The following is a 17,439-nucleotide window of genomic DNA, read 5'->3' as shown; positions in this document are numbered from 1 at the left end:
AGATTGCTCAGTGAGTAAAATGCTTGTCCCACAAGACAGAATCGGTGAGCTCTAGGTTCAGTGAGAAACGCTTTCTCAAAAAATAAGTTGGAAAAAGGCTGAGAGTGGGTAGGTAATGCACCTGACAGTGACCTCTGATCTTTACATGCACACACACCCATGTACACAAACACAAACACACGAAAAAGAAAGGGCACTGGACACAAGCATAGATAAACTAAAACAAGAGGAGGGGCATAGTCTACTAAAAGAGAAACGTGTACGAATGTCCCCGAATCAAAGGGAGAATGCGTATTAGAGGATCTGAAGGCTTAGTGCAGCTCAAAGGAAGAGGCACGCAGTGAGGCAAGCTCAGTAATGTCAGTGTCCCGTCCACACAGGCCTCTGCAGGGCACAGTAGCAACGCTAATCTCGGGGCATGATGTGACACCCAACACCCATGTATTCAGTTTGATGAGACTGACAGCAATGGAAGAAGTAGATATATTGAAAATAAATATGTCAGTACAATTTTCTAAATTTTAGATAGATGTACATGGGTCATAAAGTGAGGTTTTAGCAGGTGACTTTCTGTGCTCCTGGTCTGATCTGTGTCTTTTGATAGGTAGTATTGTCCTTGGTTGAGCTCCAGGCTGTACAGATATTGCATTCAACTAAGTCATCCTGAGTCCAAAGTGGTTTTGTGAGAACTACAGAGACAAGCCAACTAGGTGGATGGGATTCTGCATCTGACATTCAGAAAAGATCTTGACTAGAATATTTGATCCACATCAAAGGGTTTAGAAGACTGATGATAACTATATATAAATCAGGCTTCGCAAGGTAAAGGCTGATGAAAAGGACAAGCGCACAGCACCCAAGATAAATCTTGTGCTCTGAGGAGCTACATGAACCCTGCTTACTCTGAAGACAACAACTGTATGATGACCAGCTACACCAACGCAATTTTCTGAAGCAAATTGGGTCAATTGTGCTTGTTTATAGCTTAGAGAAAGCTATCGTATCACCATGGCATTTTGTGTTTCTTCTATTTTGTTGTTCTTTGCTAACACTTTGGATGATTAAAAAGAAATAGAGCCTATTTTAGAGAGCAGACCACTTACTAAAATTGTGCTTCAGTGCCAGAAATGTCATCTAGCAGAATAGATAGAAAATATAATACAGGATGCATTGATGTAAGAACTTATAAAATAGGATAGCGAGGCAATTAGGAAGCCATCTGAAATGCTTTTCCAAGGTGAAGAATTGAATCCCAGAGCAGACTTTGTAACCATTTAACACTGGAAATCATTCCAATAAATTGGTTCTAAAAAAGATCGTGTGTTTGTCTTTCTCTGTTCTTTCGTTGCCATCCTTCTAACTGCAATAAAACAACAGCATTCAAAGGCCATTTGTGCTTTCCTTCTCTGCTTGTCTGATTAACCCCTTTTCACCACCCAATCACCTAGTCAAGTGTCTCTCAGCTTTGTCTCAGCTTCTGATCATTGTGTTTCTTCTCTGACCTCCAATCTTCTCATATACTACATCCCCGTTAGTGTATTTCACAATGGATGTGTGCACCCTCTCCTGAATCTGCAGTTTTGCAGCTGTTTCTATCAGCTTGATCAATAACAAGAAAAATGAGATTCAGGATACATGTTGTTAAGAATACTCAAGGTGACAGATGTCACCTTTTTAAGAAGACTCATCCCATTCACAACAGCATCAAGGTAAGTAGAAAGTGACTTCTGGAGTCCATAGCTGAAGCCTGTTTCTGGAGATTTCCCTACAGCCTGAGTGTGGGGCCCTTGTTTCTTCACTCTTCCCACCCTGTATGGAAAGGCTACAATACAAAGAATTAAATTTATGTCAAGAAACACTGTTTTGAGTCTGCATGCTGGAATTCCATTTGCTCACATCTTCCAGTGTGACTTGAACTGATGCAGACTCAGCGAGGACAGGTTTCCTCGTGAACAGAGATTGGAAAGTAGAGTGCTTGGTGACTCTGTCCAGATAAAAATTTATCATTCTCCATCATTGCCTGTTAGGGTAACCATGGAAGGCACCAAAGCAGGAGACTCTCCTTCAGGTATTTTCCAGTTTTGGGGGGCACTACAATTTAGTTGCATTTACTCTCTTACCATTATCTAGAAACAAAGAACAATATTTATATTAGCAAATGTGTCCTGTTTACTACTGTAGGATCTTAAAAGTGTGATGTGATCACTAATAGAGGAAGAGAAGGTGTTTGACTCCTAGGAACACAATGCTATTGTGAGATTTTTAAAACATTATTCATGGCCTCCTCTTCTTTTTCCTCCCAGTACCTCCCCTGCATCCACCCCATCCCCATTCTCTTCCCCAACCCAATCTACTCCTCCATTTCTGTTCAGGAAAGGGCAGATCTTCTATGAATATCAGCAAAACATGGCATATCAACAAAACTAAACACCTCCCTGTGTATTAAGGCTGGGCGGGGTGATCCAACATGAGGAGTATGGTCCCAAAAATCCAGTAAATGAGTCAGAGAGATCCCTGTTCCCACTGTTAGGAGTCCTACAAGAAGACTGAGCTACACAACTGTAACATATGTGCATAGGGCCTGAGTCAGTCCCATGCAGGCTCCCTGTTTTTTGGTTCAGTCTATATAAGTCTACGAACCAAAGTTAGTTGATCTTGTGGGTTTTCTGGTGGTATCCTTGACCCCTCTGACTCTTACAATCCTTTTTCTCTCTCTTCTGCAGGATTCCCTGATCTCTACCTAATGTTTGGATGTGGGTCTGCATCTCTTTCCATTAGTTGCTGGATGAAGGCCCTCTGATGACAATTGGGCTAGGCACCAATCTGAGTATAGCAGAATAATGTTAGGCATCATTGTATTGGCTGGATTTTTTTTTAGATTTTAAAAAAAATTCTTCATTTTATTTTTTGAAATTATAATATAAATTTACCATTTCCCCTTTCCTTCCCTCCTACCAAGATCTCCTATATAAACCTCCTTGATAAGTTTCTCATTCATGGCCTCTTTTTCCATTAATTGCTGTTACATACATATGTGTGTATATATATATATAATGAATATATATATATATATATATATATATATATATATATATATTTGTAAATACATAAATACAGCCTGTTCAGTTTGTAAAATCTTAATTGCAGGTATGTTTTCAGTATTGATCATCTGGTATTGGATCAGTTGGTTAACTGGTGCACTCATTCCTGGAAAAGGCAATTTCTCCCACTTGCAGAATTTCTTAGTGGCCTGTAGTTCTTTGTGTAGGACTGAGGACTTTGTTCTCTCCCTATCCCTTATAGCGTGTCTATCAATTGTAAGATTTTATGTGTCCAGTTCTGAAAGTAAAACTGAGGTCCCTAAACTGCATAGAGTGTAAATGGGCACCAACTTTCCCTCTCTAACGTTCACATGCCCTCCGTTTCCAACATAGTCTCTGAGCATCCTCATCCTTGTAGGTGTAAATTACACAGATGGCTAAACTCTCTCACCAACTCATGCCAATCTGCAGGGGACGCTGGGCTGTGTACAGCACTGGTGGACATGGAACTCACCATGTAGAGAAGGCTGGCCTTGAACGTGTGGTGACCCTTCCGCCTGTGTGTCTTATGTTCTAGAGCTACAGAATAAGGCTGCACACCCATATCTCCACGCCTTTTGGGAAAGCCTCCAACTTTCGGAAACAAGATTCTCATCCATTTCTTGCCCAATTCTTTTGCTTTTTGCTCTAGCTTCCCTTAGTTGAAAACTGTGTTTACTTGACAGAGTTGCTGATTTCTTGACTTCTCCCATAGACAGGCCCAAAGGGAGTTACTGCCATATTTGTGCCTCCCTGTGACTTCCAGACCATTCTTTCCCTATAAATGTGCCCAGGCTCTCATATCACGCTGTCCAGGTATATTACTCCAGGCCCTTCTTGCTATCGTCCTCCAGTAATGGGATGTTGTCCTTCATTCCACTAATATTTTGTCTTTATCTTTCCCTGTATGCACCCACAAACACACACACATTTATGACTAAATATGTAAATATATACATGACTGTTTACATATTGATATGCATATTATGAAGATGAATTTCTATCAAGAGAAATGTTGTAACAAGTGGGGAAAATATTAACTTAGAGGTGAGGTAGAACATTTTCTAATGTTTTGGCAGCATCTCTGTGGAATTGATTCCACTAAATACAAAACAAAATTTAATGTTCTCGTTTGTTTATCTGTAATGCACTAAGTTCTCCATGAGCTTAGTATCCTTGCATCTTTGACTTTGGTCCCTGCACACATTTCTGTGTGACTCTATCCTCCACTCTATGGTGGTAGAATCATATCTAGGTGGACACCCTGATTTCTGCATGAGAAAACTATAGTCTGTGGTCAGACTTCCTGACTCCTGTCTGGTTTAGACACTGTAGACTGCTATCAGGTGATGGAAAGGTGGAAGGAAAGATATGATAGATTTACCCAGCATGCTTTCCCCTTGCCAACTGGCATGCTGATAATCTTCCTGCTTCTGATGCTCAGGTGAATTGCTCTATATTTTCAAATCTAAAGTCCATTTAAAGTCCTCAGTTCAGTGAGACCCACAGTTTCCAAATCTGACATTTCCTTCTCCATGGTACTTATTCTGTACAATATGTATTTCACTTATTTGCTTTTTAGTACATTTGTTTCTCATTAGAAAATAAGCTACAGGACAGCAGGAATTCTGGTCTGTTTGTATCCAGTTGGACTTGAAGCACCAAGAATTTTCAAAATTCGTTAGTGAATGAATTGTATCTATTTAGCTGACATAAAGGTAATCAGTGGATTGTTTGATGAATGACTGGTGGCCACACTGACTGACTAAAATATTTAATACATGGAATCAGAGAATTTAACAGCTGAGTGAAACTTGAGAGTTAAAAGATCATTTAATCCAACCTTCTAATTTCACAGATGAGAGATCTGAAGCCAGGTTTCAGTGACTTATACTGAGACTCTCTCATAGTAAGGTCAAGATGAAAATCTACACCTTAGGCACACTTCATGATTTGTGTTAGAACAAAAAGAATTATCCTTCATTTTGTCCTATATTTCTTATAATAGAAAGTAACCAGAAAATTGGAATAAACCACTCTGTGTCTTGGGTTCGTGTCATCCTCATCTTCAGGCCTTAGGCGTAGCAAGTCTGGCTTTATGCTGTCTTGCAGTCAAAGTTGCCATAGTTTGTCTCTGAGTTGTTCCACAGTAATGGTCTCTCCTGTACCTTTAAGAGACAAGCCCCACACACTCCCCCCTCCTGCCAAGGCAAGTGGATCTTCCTTTCACTTCCAGCCTGTGAGCTCTCTCTACCAACGAGGTAGCTTCTCTGCTCCTCTCCCCCCCATTTCTCTCTCTCTCTTTCTGCCTCTCTCTCCTTGTACCACTTCTCCCCTTCCCTTCCATAACCCACTAAATAAATACCCAACCTCACCCTGCATGGTGCACCTATCCATCTCTGTCTCTCAGATGCCACAGCTCTTCATGGGACTAGCTGACCCACCGAGGTCTCTTACCCACCATGTAGGCTCCCTGCCTGGGACCTGCTGCTCCTTGTGGCCTGTTGGCCCCTTGGGGAATGGGCACTATTTTATTTTTACTATTACATCAGTGTCATGACTCAAACAGGCTTTCTCCACCTCCCCTCCTGCCTGCAGGTGGGCCAGCTGGGGCACGTGGAACCCTGGGCTCTGGAACCGGGTTTCTTCACAACAGTGCCATGTTCCTTTTGCCTGAGTGCCAACCTCTACACACACCAGCAGCTTCCATTGTGAGTTTTCCCCTTCTAGTCAGCTAAACCATTTATTTGAACCTGAGAACCCAAAGATCCTTTGGTGTTCCTAGAAACGGGGGGTGGTTTAGCTGACTGGAAGGGGACTTTGTTCTCTGTTCTGCCAATATCTTAAACATGTGTAAGAGACACCAGACATTTCCATACCACAATCACTGGACTGGAGCAAAGAGACCAGCTATACTGGGATGTGACCAGCACCCAACTTTCTCAGCCCCCCCCCCCAAGATGTTGCCTACAAATAAGTAGGAAGCAGTCTTGAAAATCTGCCATCCTAGTTCCTTTAACCTGTTGTGCCTAACCTCCTGCCCTTTTATTATAAAAAAGAGAAGGGAATATAAGTGTCTCCCTGCCTGGGACCCATGGCCCCTCATGGCCCATAACCCATGGGCCCCTTGGGAAATGGCATTGATTTATTTTTACCATTACACCACATAACTTCTTGATGTCTCAACTTCAGAAGAACTCCCTGATCTCCAATCTTCCCAAACTAATATATTAGCTATAAAATAAAGGAAAACTTATGCTACAATCCACAAATGCAGAGAGACTAGGTGACAAGGAGAGTTCCTTAGGGAGACATCCAGATCTCCCAGGGAAGAGAAAACAGAAGAGATTTTATCAGTAGACTGAGAGAAGGTGGAGATGGGAGCATGAGTGTTCAGGTTGGGGTCCATGGAGCAGCGAGACTGCTGAGGGTGACTGCTGAGTGGCATATTTAGGGGTCAGGTAGGAGCTGGTGCAGGGGATTTTCCCAGAAGTCTATGGGGAGGACCCCAGGTTAGCCTCTTATCAATAATATCTTAGTAGCCTGAACTGGCCATCTGTGACCAGATCGGTGCCTGGCCCAATTGTCATCAGTGAGGTGTCATCCAGCACCTGATGAAGGCAGATGAACTCACAGCCAAACATTAGGCAGAGTTTGGGAATCCAGCAAAGGAGAAGGAGAAAGGAGACAGAGGGGTCAAGGACACCAGAAGAAGGCTCACACAATCAGCTAGCCTAGACTCACAAGGGCTTGCAGAGACAGAACAAACAACAGCTGGGGAGAATGACTTAGGCACTCTGCATATGTGTTGTGTAGCCTAGTCCTCTTACGGGGCTTCCAATAGTGGGAACAGGGGCTGCTTCTGACTGTTTTACTGGCTTTTGTGACATGATTCCTCATGCTGTCCATCCTTAACACATGGGGAGGTGCTTAGTCTTACTGCAACTTAATATACCATGTTATATTGATAACTCATAGGAGACCTGTCCTTTCCTGAATGGAGATGGAAGATGAGGGGATTCAGAATGGGGTTGGGAGAGGGATTGGGAGGGATGGCATTGGGGGGGCGGTAAGGAGTGGTGGAGAAGTGTGGATGAGGGGGTGCTCTGATTGGGATGTAAAATAAATAAATGAATAAAAATGCAGAGTATTTCCCCCATTTTGATGTAGAAGTCTTGTTTTCTAATTATCTGAAGAACAGAATCCTAAATACCATTTCTTCCCAGGACTGGTATAGAAAAAAAAATCTTTAAGCTTATTTGTTCCTCCCTCTTTTTTGGTAGACTTAATAATTAGTGAATCTTTTAATTCTGCTCTTTCCGCATGGTTACCTATATTAAAGCAATTCAAAAGCAATTTTTAATTTTGCAATATATGAATGAGAAATTCTAGTTCTTTATTGTTTATGTTGTTTAAAACAGAACACCTGTTGGTTTTCAATAATTACTTTCTCCACAGCCAGCACGGGCTCCCTAGGCTCTCTAGTTATGGTGGCTTATCCCTGCTCTGCCTCTAGGTCTCCAGTTGGTCCTGAATTTGTGATCCCCTACCTTGGTTTCCAGAGAAGCTGGGATTATGGGTATAGGCCAACTTTCTCAGTTCACAATTCAACTGTGCTTTGAAAAGGAATTTTAATTAACAGTTTTAATTCAAGTAATTCAGGGCTACCAGAAGGGTTTCATTTTTCTGGCCTTGCAATCCTACTTTAGAGAGGAGGAATTGAACTAATGCAGCTTGGTTAAGGACACATGTCAAAAAGGGGGCAGAATGGAGGTTTTAATTCAAATCAGTTTGGATTGTAACCCCCACGTAATTTCAGCGTGCTACAGCAACAAAGAAGATTTATTATTTAAGCTGGAAAAGTGAACTGATTTAGTCTTAAAACTGTCATATACTGTTTTCACAAATTTGAAAATATTTATATTTTGGCCCAGAAACATAAATTTTCAGACTGACAATTTTTTTATGTCGTTATCCTGGTTAGTTTTACCTGTCAAATAGATACGGTTTGGAGTCACCTGAAAAAGGTGGGGATTACCCAGATCAGGCTGGCTATGAGCATGTCTATGGGGCACTGTCTTGATACTTAATTGATACAGATAGACTGAGCCCCTTGTGGTTAGTACCATTATCTGGGAAGTTAGATGTGCACTGTATAAGAAAGCCAGGTGAGCAAGGCAGCAAGTAGCTTTTCTCCGTCATTTCTACCTCTGAGTTTCTGTCCTGCTTTTTTTTAAGGATGCACTACTACCTGAAATAGCAGCTAAATAAACCTCTTCCTCCTCTAAGTTGCTTGTAGAGTGTTTTCTCATAGGAATAGAATGCAAACTAGGGTAGTCATCTAATCTGTCCCGTCTTCTGGCAACCTGAGTCTCTCAATATCTGGGCAACTGAGCTTGGTCTCTTACTTATCAGTGCAGTCACTAGAATTTTACATTCCTGTAAATATCAGTGTAGGATCCAGCCATGACAAACTCAATAGAGGCCTGAGTCTCAGTAATTTACCCCGAGGCAATACCTGGTTCCAAGAAAGACCTGGTTCCAAACCGAGACAACCCAGGCACTACCTAGGAACAAACCATCCAAAGGAAATTCCTAATGTTCCAACCATTGTAAATAGGATCATGTGCCAGCATACACCCATCGCTTTTCACTAAGGACACTCCTAGACAAATGTCAGTCAATCAGAGGTCCTGAACCTTAGAAATCCTTCACTCCCACCTTTGCTACTATAAAAACCAAACCCTAACTGAACTCGGGGCTCTCTGACCACTCCAATACATTGGAACATAAAGACCCTGCATTTGCAAACTTGTGTGAGAATAAAGGTTCTTTGCTTTTAATAGAGGACTTGGTCTACTAGTTGGTTTTGTCGTGGGGGGGGGACTCTGTGATCTGGGCACAACAATTAGAACTGTGAGATACCCTTTTCATAAATATGTGTTTGAATTTCTTTAGATTATATAATAAAATCAGGAAGGGGTAAGATATAAAACTTAACATTTTATGAGTCTAAAACTCTAAAGTGAAGATGAATCCAAAATATTGAATCTTTAAAACGTGTGTGTGAGGGGTGTTACTACAATGTATAATAATTTATTAGGAAAATGTCACAATGAAACCCATTTCATTGTGCTAGCCAAAAACTTAACTTGAAAACAAAACAGCAACACAAACACAGGAGGGAAAATATCCAATCCTTAAATAACTGTGATGACAGGAGCTCAAAGGTCAAAGATCTGCCCTGTGATCAAATCACCTTGTTCTTTATCTCTACTTTGTGTGTATGTAACCTGGTGGTGGTTGCCAGCAGGCAGCTGCTATCATTTGTGACTGGGATATCTAACAGGGAGATTATGTCTACTACACAAGTGTTGTGATAAATTATGGTCATTTCCACAGGGGATAGAATAGTGACAGAAATAAAATGGAGTAAGAGTATTTTTATGAGAATATAATTGAAGACCACTTCTAAGAAACTGACCTATTAGCTTAGGCTTCTTATTAACTAATTCTTACTTCTTAAATTAACCCATTTCTATTATTATTTGTACTGCCACAAGACTGTGGCTTATCAGCCAAAGTTCCCGTATCTGTCTCCTTCAGCAGTTACGTAGCATCTTCTTGACTCCGCCTACTTTTTCTCTATATCACTGTTCAGATTTCCTGCTTGGCTTTATTCTGCCCTGCCAGAGGCCCAAAGCAGATTCTTTATTAACAATGGTTATATATTCACAGCATACAGAATGGAATCCCACATCAAGCCTATGTTCAGATAGCAGAGAAGAGAAGGTAAAATGGCTATGAAGAAACATGTTTTCCTTTCCTGTTCTGTTAGAGGATTTACCTAGCTTCCTCTTTGTTGTGGGCAAGGAAAGCACACCAGATGCACCAGTAAATCTAATGACTGGAAACACAGGGTCTGCTATAAACTCCTGGTACCTGTGTCTGCTCATCTCTTATCAGGAAATTACCTTAGTTATTTGTACTCCTGCTCTAAGTCTGCAAAGTAACATAAAAATAAAACATGACATTTCAGGGAGTTATTAGAATGATAAAATGAATCCATATCTGAAAGGGTTAGATGGTCTTCAAATATTAGCCTGTGATTTTGTGAAAATGGGTGTGCCTTTTAAAAATGCTTCGAGCACATTGAAGTTGTCTCTGACAAAAGGTTTTGTATTTAGAGTAAAAATAAATGTAGAGTGGCCAGCATTTTCTATCAGCTGCCTCGAGAAGAGTCATTGCTGGAAAGACGTTCTCTAAGTTGTACAACAAACACAAGAGTAAGATGGAGAAAAGGGGCAATCAACTGAACGAAGACTTTTACTTTCCCTCTTTGTCTGTTAAGAATTCAAGAAAAAACTCCCAGTAGATGCTTGGTTTCCTTCAAAGGTGGAAGTCGGTTGGAAGAACGTTGGCACTTGGGAACATTTTGATGCCTGTAATCAATAAATTGCAAATTAGGAATAAAAGACAATTCTCTCTGTAATGGACTTTTCAGTCACCTAAATACTATTAAAGATACAAACATTTTAGAGATTCTTATGTGTATTGTTAACAGCAGTTGATAAAAGGCAACTGCTTGGGTTTTATACAGCAGCTTACAAGAGTAATTTTTCCCAAGATGGCACTTGGACTGTTTAAACTAGCAGACCACATTGGCAACAGCTGAAACGTTCAGGAATAACTACTAATGGCATACCCAGATGTGTCTTAGAAAAGCAACTGTCTGGCCAAACCACCAAACCCTACAAAAAAAAAAAAAGTGCCAAGTGAGCTCAGCAGGTAGAGAAAAATCTCATCATGTCTCTTTCACCCTGAAAATATCAGTATGACTCAATTAATAGCAGACTTTATTTCCTATTGGGCTTCAAAACTCCTATTGAAAGCAGTTTCTCTCAGTGTGCCAGCAGGATAACAAATAACCATTTGCTAAGTCACAGACTCCCCTAGGATCCTGAAGGTAGCCATGCATGGGCCACTGCTGTTTCTGTCTGTCTTCCCGGTCCACCAGACTCAGTGGGGGCTTATGGGTCATTACTGCAGAGCAGCAGGTCGTAGCCATTCAAATGTGCCGATCTCTAGTGTGAGCCATTATACTATGGTTTGCTTATTAACAATTAATTTTCCAAACAAATTATTGTTTGGAGATATTCATTATCTTTGTTGGAAGACACTTCTGTCTCCTCCCTGTCTCCCTCCCTACCCCACTTCTTTCCTTTCTTCCTCAACCTCCTCTTCTAGCCCCCTTCCTGCTAGTACTCCTCTGACTCATGTTCTGTCTCTCTACTTTCTCCTTCCCTTTATGTCTTTCTCCCTCCTCTCATTCTTGTTCCCTACTGACATCAAAATACTCTCAGCTGTCCCTTGTCTCCACAGAAGCTTCTCTGGCCAATGAGTATTTTGCAGCCTCATCTGCTTTCTACCATGAAGTCATCTTTTCTTAGCTTGTCTCCAGAAATTGGGAGTGGGGGAGTGCAAGGGCTGTGGGCAGCTCATTTTGAAGAAACAAATGAATTTGGCTCGTAGCACGGGAGCTAGGCCAGTTGAACACCAGATCTTTAAATAATGTTCATCTATTATCTTCATGTGTACTTAAAGCTCATCTATTAGCTTCCTGTGTCAGAAGAATACATTTCAGTCATTTAGAAGTTAGGGAAGTGAGAAAGGATCTTTTTACATTTATTTTATATATTTACAACAATATAGTTGTTAAATGACAAAACTGCAATATTTTTGTTATGAATATATGTTGAGGTTTCTTTTCATGCTTTTCAAGAGGGAATAGGTTCTGAACAAACCGGGTTCTTTAGGTAAGGAGAGTTAATAGGAAAAGGGAATGGTTAGATAAGAGGAGATGGGAGGAATGGGCAGAGGTGGGAGAAGAAGAACATCTAGTTTCATTTCAAGATCATTAGGCTTCTTGCCAACAGAGAGCAGTCTAGTTGGGGATGTTCATCTCATCCATTTTTTTTATCTGACATGTTTTATAAATAATTTCTACCCTTCAAAGAAGAAGAATGTGAACTGCTTCCTGTGAAAATTATGTCACAAACTGAACTGTACACTAACTGCCTTATTCCTTTCTATGCCAAAAAAAAAAAAAGTGAGATATTTGGCTTTTCTTCAATATGAGTCTTTTATTATTCTTGGATGACTCATATCAAAACGGCCTTCAAATATTTGTCATAAGAATATGTTAGGTGATAATAATAACATGCAACCATATTTTAATGATCTTAAAATATTTACTGTTCTTGTAATGATGTGTGCGTATATGCATCTGTATTTGCATGTGAGTGCAGATGCCTACAGAGGCCAGAAGGGGGCAGCAGAGTTGGAGTAATAGGTGGTTGTAAGCAGCATGTTTGGGTGCTTTGCCAGAGCAACAGATTCTCTGAACTATTGAATCGCATCTCCCCTCGTACCATTTAATGAATTATTTTATTTTTTAAATTAAAATGTTATTACATCATTTTCCCTTTCCTGTTCCTCCTCTCCCTCAAATTCATGGCCTCTGCTACACTAATTGTTCGCATGCATATATGTATATTCCTAAATATATAAACACAACTTGACAAGACTGTATACTGGTCACTCACTAGACAACTTGGAGCCCCTTCCTTAGGGAAGACTATTTATCCTGTTCTCTGCATTCTTTGTCTACAGTTCCTTTCCCAGGGTTGAGGACCATTGACATATCACTCTTCATGTTAGTATGCCTAGATTTAAATACATGCATTCGTGTCTCGGTGTGGGTATGTGACACGGATGCAGGATGTTAAGCATTCTCCACGTACCAGATGTTATAATAAGTCCTAATTTATTTAAACCTCTTCAAACACTAATGCAGGCAGACTTTTCGTTGCAATATAAGTTGGGTGTCTTCCAGTTCTATCATAAATATGATATGATATCATATCTTTACCTAAAACTTTTTCTTTTTCCCTGTTCTACCTGAACACACTCAAGATCAGAGGCATACCTGTTTTCTGGACATCATTTGGGACATATGAATATCACTATGTCAGAATCCACTGACCAAAAAGTGACATGATATATAGTTGATAACATCTTTTCTTACATAGACAAGTATCTTCCATTCCAGGAACCCATTTTGGATCTGTGAATGTCAGTAAGTTGAAATCACCTGAAACAAATAGTGTGGTTGATGATCAGTATCCCTCCTCTCACCTTTGTAAAAGGCATAGGTAGTGGAAAACAATGCTCTTTGAGTGTAGACATCGAGTGCTTCCCTTATTTAAACAAAGCTGGAGGGTATTGGACCCAATGTGGACCAATGTTGGATTAAAAAAAATATGACACAGCTGAGGGCAAGAAAGTTGGAAGAATAAATATTGCTTCAATAGCATGTGAATGCATATACTCCAAACAAACTCTCCTGCCGACATTGCTTACAGACTTTAGCTGTTTCCTCCCTTTTTAGTTTTTCTTTTAGCAACATCTGTGAAGGCACCGAAAACATTTACCCTATTTTCTCTGTCTACCTCCAATAAATCACCCTTGAATTCCTTTCTGAATATTTTTGAATAGTTTTATCTATGGGACCAGGAACCTGCAAAAAGCCTCTGAAACCACTGGTTATACTTATGTTCTCATATTTGCTTTAAGCTTTGGGGGGCAGCAAGAGTTCCTCTGGCTTTTTGTAACATCTGACCTTGCCAAGATAACAGAAAGGCCCTGAAAAATGATATTAGCTTTCATTAAATTTTTTCTTAAGCCCCCCTCCCCCTTTATTGCTTTTAGATCATCAACTAGACATAGTCTTACTCTGGACTGACAATGAAAATTATGCTACTGTTTGAAGGAAATAGAGTATCCATCAAAATCATGTCAGGACCAAAACATGCTATGAACTGAATTCATCTTGTGGTTTAAAGGCTAATAACCACTAAAGTCTCCTGCAGCTATTTCTAATAAACTGCTAATATAGCGTCTGAAAATCAGACAAGATGATGGATGACCTCTACGGATGAGTACTGAGGAAAACTTGGCATTTAACAATCAATTTATTATAAATACAGCAAGATAATTGACTCTGTTTTCCTTAAGACCACAGCAGAAACTCCCTTCTGCTCTAGCCCAGCGAATACACGAGTTAAAAAAGACCTAATGTGGCCAGGCGGTGGTGGCGCACGCCTTTAATCCCAGCACTTGGGAGGCAGAGGCAGGCGGATCTCTGTGAGTTAGAGACCAGCCTGGTCTACAAGAGCTAGTTCCAGGACAGGCTCCAAAACCACCGAGAAACCCTGTCTCGAAAAACCAAAAAAAAAAAAAAAAAAAAAAAGACCTAATGTTGCTGAAGATTTTCGTGGTGGATCTTCTCTTCTGGAAAGCTGAAGATAGGAGAACTGGGCTCTCTAGATGACAAGACTCTAGACTACTAACCAATACCAAATCCAATACTAAATTATCATCAAGACTGATGCAATTACTGTGATGGGAAGTGCTGATGGACAACCAGGAATCTCTAGTCCATAAAGGTCAAGGGTATTGACCTAAAGACCAAAATCATTCTAGGTCAAGATAGTGGAGAGTCAACAGTTCTATCTGAAATCAAAAAAATAACCAAGGCTTTTTCAGAAACAGAAGATTTATATCAGTCATAGCAAATAAAGACATGTTCTTGGCTGGGTGTCCAAACCTGAATTTATTCTCAAATGTGAAACTTGCAGATTTAAGGAGATAAAACTAAATCTTAAAAAAGATTTTGAAATATCTACAGAATGTTTATACAGTGATTTCCAAAGTCCTGTAGAACTAGCTATCATTTCTCTAAATGATGCACATGACTGCAGGAGAAGGGGATATTCAAACATGAAGCAATTTAGTACAGTTTAACATCGGAGATGCCATCAGTACAAGAAACAGACTATTGCCATGATATTCCCATAATAATTCAGAGACCAATGGGAATTCTTCCTTGTCTTAAGATATGGCATAAAGTGTGACCAATATGTTTGTGTGTAACTTATTTTGGTAGCTGAGAGTACCCTTACACTGATTCTCTATACTATCTATTCTGTAAGACTTCAAAGAGGAAAGAAAGCCAGGTTAAGGCCTCTGAACCCACCAAACCTGGCCAAGAAATTTAATCAAAACAATGCACCCTTGTATGGAGAACATAAGATTCTTAATCAGTTCAAACACGGCTTTGGCAACCTGTTCCCCATGCTGGCAGCATTGACACAAGGGGAGGAGTTTTATCTGCCTCTATTTGATGTGCTGTGCTTTTCTCAAGATCATGGAGGCCTGTCCCTTTTTTGAAGGGAGACAGAGGAGAGGAAGGAGAGTGGGGGAGATGGCAAGTGGCAGGGAGGGGAGAGGCTGGGAGGAGATGAGGAAGGTAGAACTGCTGTTGCTTGGTATAGAAAATAAATAAAATAGTTATTTAAATAAAAAAATCTAAAAAAGTGCAAAAGGGCATAGCGTTGCTCCCATTACAGCCCTCTGTAAGTTACCAGTGGCATCCTCATAGAATTGAGAGGAATTCAGGCAGATGGTGTGAACTTACTTACAAGGTGGCACAGAAGTCTATCAATTTGGGTTGGATTCTTCTTTCCTTTCAGGGCGCTGAAGATGACTGCTGTCATTTGGGACAGGGTAAGTCCTGTGATGCTAGAGCTCTCTGTGAGAGATCCGAATTCCTAGTATGATTCCTTGAAGTGTTAAGAAGGGCCATGAAGAAGAAACTCATTACAGACTCTACAGGTTTTAAGCAAGACAGTTCCGCCTGCGGCAGAAAACTTTTTATCAACAGAAAATCCTCCTTTTCTATAATGTTTTTGGGCCCTAACTGGAGCTTGGCATTTGACTATAGAACATCAGGTGACCCTCTCTGTGCACTTTATCATCTGAATGCTGTCACAACCACCATGCAATAAGATCAAAAAGTGCCTGGTATAAAACTGGCACAATTAATATTAGGCTACAAGGGACCAGGGGGGTAAGAAATTAAGACACGACTCATATCACCTCCCCAGGTCACCTTTATTGCCCTAATCACTACTTCCCAAGACCTTTCAGGGAGTTCTCCATGACTAGTTGACACAATGTAGTGGCTTCAGCTTGTCTTGATAAAATTGTGTGGCTGCTGTATTATAATCTGACCCAGTGTTGGCCCTGATAGCAACAGGGAGATGAAATCCTTCTGTGGGTAAAACTTTGAGTGGCATACCTGGCTGAGAATTTAATACGGAAAGAAGTCATTTGAGATAGGATATACTAGATGCGGAGATATAAAGAATTGCTTGCAGTCACCTGGGAAGGGCCAGGCTGAAGCAGACAAAGACTTGCTGGACATGAATGAAAAGGACAGATGTTTGCTCCCAGGGGGAAGTCACACACACTGCAGAGGAAGCTCTGAACAAACGGAGTAGGATGATCTGGATTTTGTATATTGAAAGGCATCCCGGTTCTGTCCATGGCCGTATAGTGCTTGAGAAATTGGCTTTTAAATGAAGCAGTCAGAGTGTCAGGTGTGAGGACTATGTATGTGTTTCCTCTTGCTGGGGCTGACATATTTACTACCAAGGATTAATGTTCACCTCTCAATAGGCAAGATTGATGCTGAACTCTCAAAATGGAACTATTCTTCAAGGAAAAGCCACTTGGTGGCAAGCTGAGTAAATCAGACCCATTTCATCCAGGAAAAAGAAAACACAAACATTTGCATTTTCTGGCATTGATAAATGTATGGGCATGACGTTTTCCACCAAATATCCTAGTACCTTGGTTACCAGTATTATCAGAATTTCTGATTTATCATCCTGACACCTCACATAACATTGCCTTGGATGAAGTAGGGGTGTCAATGGGTAAATGTTCATGGATCCTAAAGCATTCATCACCACTCAACCAGTGAATGACTCCTTAAAGGCATAGCTAAAGCACCAGCATAGGAATACCACCCTTAACTGTTTGAAATCGACAAAGGTATCCTTCAGGATTCAGTGGTTCTCAACCTTCCTAATACTGTGATCTTTTAATATAGTTCCTCATGTTGTGGTGACCCCCAATCATAAAATTACTTTCATTGCCATCTCATAACTGCAATTTTGCTACTGTTGTGAATCATAATGTAAATATTTGTGAAGATAGAGGCTTGCCAAAGGAGTCATGACCCACAGGTTGAGAGCCACTACTGTGTGCACAGCGCAGCGGCAGCTATTCCGTGGTACAGTATTATATGTACAATAATGAATGCATTCAGGACCTAAGACACAATTTGAATCCCTTAATGACTCCCGTAATCCTCACTCCCAGTGATCCATTCGGGGACTCTGTGCTTCCTGTCTCTGTAAAGTTTTCTAGATTAGAGCCTCTGGTTCCTTAG

This window comes from Chionomys nivalis, chromosome 14 (assembly GCF_950005125.1).
Source record: "Chionomys nivalis chromosome 14, mChiNiv1.1, whole genome shotgun sequence".
Lineage (NCBI taxonomy): Eukaryota > Metazoa > Chordata > Mammalia > Rodentia > Cricetidae > Chionomys > Chionomys nivalis.
Note: the sequence above shows the minus strand (reverse complement) of the source record.